We start from the raw sequence: 4,927 nt of genomic DNA, 5'->3' as shown, positions 1-4,927 counted from the left end.
TGATAGCATGATAAATTTGTACATTTGATCATGTGGGCATGCGAATTTTATACATAAATGTGAAATATATATATATATATATATATATAAATATATATGTGTGTGTGTGTGTGGGGTGAGGCAAGGTGTATGCATGATATATATATATATATATATATATATATGCATGATCTATGTGCAATGGTTTTGAGGCATGTATGTATGGTAAGGACGGTTTAGCCGCCTTACCTTATTTGGTAAGTATAAAAGGGAGGATGAGCGTCCATTGTAGTCTCTTTCTATTTTTGGAGACCTTCATTGAACGATTTAAGAAGAAGAAAGGTTGACTAGATTTTAATTTAAACATATCAAAAGACTGATTTTCAAAAGGCTTTCAAGATGAGTGGTTTAAACTGCCTTTAAAACTCTTCATAGTTGTAAAATTGGTTGTGTAGACTTTTTACTTGATTTAAAAGTTAACCATTGTGGTGTTGTCCGGTTTAGACTTAAATCGGCTAAGAGTCAGGCGGTTTAGTCATAAACCGGACAAGAGTTGGGCGATTTAAGCCCTAAATCGATCAAGGTATGGGCGAGTTATAGATAAACCGCTTGGTGAGTTGTCCGGATAAACTTAAACCGGTCAAGAGTCAAGCGGTTTAGTCTTAAACCGGACAATGATTGAGCGATTTATGAATATTGAGTTTATGTTAAATATTCTGAACGGAGAAGTAGGAATACGATTAAGTCGTGACCAGTTTAGTTAAATCGGATGTTGGTGAATAGTGTTGTCCGGATTTGTTATCTGGACAAGGTTATGTGTTGAGTCAAGTGTTAAACCGGACAATTTGTGGAATTGTTTTCCGGATTTGTTATCCGGACAAGGTTGACCGAATTAAGTGTTATCTTGACAAAAATATGATTCTTTTGGAACAATTGTGAGTCCCTATATCACTGACCAATCTTCATAAACTTCACAACAATGGCAGAATCTTGATATTGCATTAAAAACATTCATAAGAACATTGAGAGGAAAAGTCAATCCTTACAATTCAGTCAAACCTCTCTTTTTGTATGTATTATTACAATTAGCTCTCTTCTACAAATTACAAAGACTAACCACTATTTATATGGTCAAACTAACTAAACAATAGTCAAAGTCAAACTTCTATAAGAAAAGTCAAACACGCTGACTTTTACAATTATAGACTATATTTAACTTTCAAGACAAATACAATTAATACTGATTTTTTAGTCCTAACATTAATAAATGGGAATTTTGACAAAATTGAATTGAAACTGCTAATAATTCCATTGACTGCGGTCTATTCTATATGAAATTGTTTTATGAAATATTTTGATGAAGAAATAAGGGTGGCATATCACGGAGAGGTGTACCATGGGATAAGGGTGACATATCAAGGAGAGGTGTATCAGGGTTTTTAATGGAAATCATAGTCTGGAGGTTATAGAAGAGAAGATAACAAGTTTGGCCTGACACTTTGATTAAACCTTATTTGATTCAAGAGGTTTAAAAAGTGGCATTCTGATAATTGATTAGAGTAAACCTGTTTGGTTTTGATATATTGATTCAAGCAGAGTTTTTGGCATGAAAAGTGAAAGGTATTATTACTATGTTCTTACTTATTCATATATTTATGGCATATATGAAAAGTTGATTTATTTAAAAGTTTTGGTTATTTTCACCCTGCAATGACATAAAGAGTAACTCACTAGACCTTTCGGTCTAACCCTCGTTTTTGTGATTTTAAATATGTATTGCAGGAAGTGCTGAGGGTAAAGGGAAGGGAAAATATAATAATTTCCCTATATGCTTATCTGCATGAAGTTTTCTTGACGGCATGTATAGTTTTGTTAGATAGATCTGGTTTAGTGCAAGAATTGTATTTTGAATTTTTGAACCATGTATTTGGTATTGGTAGATTCTTGTACTAAGGGACCTAAGTGGTGTACAAACATGTATTTCTAATGTATGAAGTATATGTTATATGTAATATGTGGAATGGGGCGTAACAGAAAGTGGTATCAAAGCCTGAGTTTAAGGGATTTAGGTATTCAACAGCATGATACCTAGACTTAAACTTTTTATGGCATGTTAAGGGCCCCAAACATAGTTAGCTCCATTGGAAATAAATATGATGAGTTGAAAGAACAGTGTGTAAGGTAAATTTTAATTACATCAGGCCAGTGTAATTATGGATTTACAGGTACATATCTGAACTTAAATACTTTATTATATTTGGAAATGTGAATATGTGATTATTAATACTAAAATCTGCAGATATCTAGCCGAACTAGAACATCTGAAGGAACGGCACGTCCAAATTCTGAAGAAAGAGAAGAGTCACCTGTTAATCTCCCAACTGGTACATTTGGAATCAGAGATCGGGGAAGACCAAGGGGACGAGGCAGACAAAGAAGTCAGTCTCAAGGAAGGGGTCGTATTGAAATTCATTCTGAACCTGAAGATTCTCGTTCAGGGAATGTTCAGAAAAGATCGGTGCCACACCCGTAATATGTAACCAGGGATATGCTGGTAGAAGAGATGGGAAAATTGCGGGAAACTCTGACTTCTATTATGGGAATACAAGCTAGAGTAGAAACAGAAAGAGTAGAAGTTCATCCGTCGGTACCAGTTACTCATAACAAGGAGGGAGACATCAAAATGTTTTTGGCATGCAAACCACCAACATTTTCTAGGGAAAGATATCTAGTGAAAGCTATGTGCTGGATCAAGGAGATGGAATTTGTTTTCAACACCATCAGGTGTCCAGAAGCAGATAAAGTTCGATGAGTTGTTTCAGTCCTGAAATCAAATGCTTTGTTCTGGTGGGAAGTTGAATCATCGGCCAGAATGGATGTTTTACAAACATTGTCTTGGACAGAATTTGTAGACCGATTCAAGAACCAGTTTTGTCCTAAGATGGCAGTTAGACAAAGGGAAGAAGATTTTCTGAAACTGGAATAGGGAAATGGAATAGTTTGGGATTATACCGAGAAATTCATTGAATACTCTCGATTTGCCAAACACTATGTTTCAACAGAATCCAGGAAGATAGAAAGGTACATTTGGGGTTTGAAACCCTCAATCAGAGAGTTTGTTATTGCTATGAACCCCAATACCTTTTCATTGACGGTAGATGCGGCCGAAGTGACCAAACAAAATAAGAATCGGCAGCCAGAAGGAAAAGTTGTAGAGAAAAGAATGTGGGAGGGGCCTTCATCAAATTTTCGAGGGCCAAAAACTGTAAGATATGATAACAAACCTGAACAGAAGGTCGGTGAGAAAGTTTGCACACAATGCCGACAGGTTTATCAAGGTGAGTGTAAGATGGACCCAAGAAATTGTTATAAGTGTGGTGAAGCAGGCCATCTGTCTAGAAGTTGCCCAACTAATCGATGGTGCTTTAATTGTAATTCTCCGGATCATATTCGACCGAATTGTCCATTATTAAGAAATCCACAACTGCCAATGGGGAGTAATGTGTCGGGTAATCGGGGAAGACCTACTGTGAACAGAGGAGGGCAAGGAGAGGCGTGGGGACGGTCCTTCCAAATGACAAAGAACGAGGCAGAAACGTCACCAGATGTAGTAACAAGTACCTTCCTTCTGAATTCAATACATGCTAAGGTGTTATTTGACTCTGGTGTAAACTTTTTGTTTGTATCACCATCATTTACTCAAATTGCATGCTTGAATTTTTTGTTACTTGAAGACGAATTAGTAGTTGATACTGTTAATAGTCAAGAAACTGTTACTAGTATGTTCAATGACTGTATTATTGTTATCAAGGGTTGTGAAATACCGATTCGGTTATTCCTTATGTCGATGAAGGAATTTGATGTGGTGGTGGGTATGGACTGGTTGGCAAAGTATCAGGCTAGTATATTTTGCAATCAGAAAATGATCAGAATTACTCTGCCAGACCAAGGAACAGTTGTTATTTATGGTGATCGTCAGAATCACCATACTAGTATTTTGACCGTAATGAAAGCCCATAAAAGTATTCGAAAGAAGTGTCAGGGATGTTTAGCATACGTAATTGATGTGAAGAAAGAGAAAGGAAAATAAGAATTAATTCCGATTGTTAAGGAATATCCGGAAGTCTTCCCAGAGGACTTGTCTGAATTACCACCAGACAGAGTCATTGAATTCCAAATTGATCTTATACCAAGGGCTGCACCAATAGCAAAGGCACCTTACCGGTTAGCTCCATCCGAGTTGAAGGAATTGATTTCATAGTTAAAAGATTTGACTGATAAGGGATTTATTAGACCCAACACTTCACCTTGTGGTGCTCTGGTCTTATTTGTCAAAAAGAAAGATGGGTCTATGCGAATGTGTATAGACTATCATGAACTGAACAAATTGACGATCAAGAACAAATATCCTTTACCAAGGATTGATGATTTGTTGGACCAATTGGTGAGAGAGTTATTTCTCCAAAATTGATTTGAGGTCAGGATATCATCAGCTCAAAGTCAGGGAGGAGGACATTGCTATAACAGCTTTCAGAACTAGGTACAGGCATCATGAATTCTTAGTTATTCCATTTGGCTTAAATAATGCGCCCGCAACCTTTATGGATTTAATGAGTAGGATATGCAAGGAATATCTTGATAAATTCGTGTGACAATTCTGCATTTTTGGGATTTCAGGTTAGTACCTTATTTTAGGATCTTTATTGAAAACTAAGCCTTTCTAGGATTTAGCCTCGATGATCTGAGATCATCTTGCTCATCTCCCAAGATTAGTTTGTTAGATCATGTTTCGGCGGGTAGCTAACCAAGTTAGTTTATGCAATGCCAAATAATCTTGAAATGTTTCATAAAAATAAAGTTGATATTCAAGTCCAATCTTTTTATATTAAGCTGCCAATTAATTTAAAAGAGTGGAGTTTTAAAATCTTTTGTCAAATTGTTTTCTTTA

This window comes from Cynara cardunculus, assembly GCF_001531365.2.
Source record: "Cynara cardunculus var. scolymus isolate 2C chromosome LG 2, CcrdV1, whole genome shotgun sequence".
NCBI lineage: Eukaryota > Viridiplantae > Streptophyta > Magnoliopsida > Asterales > Asteraceae > Cynara > Cynara cardunculus.
Note: the sequence above shows the minus strand (reverse complement) of the source record.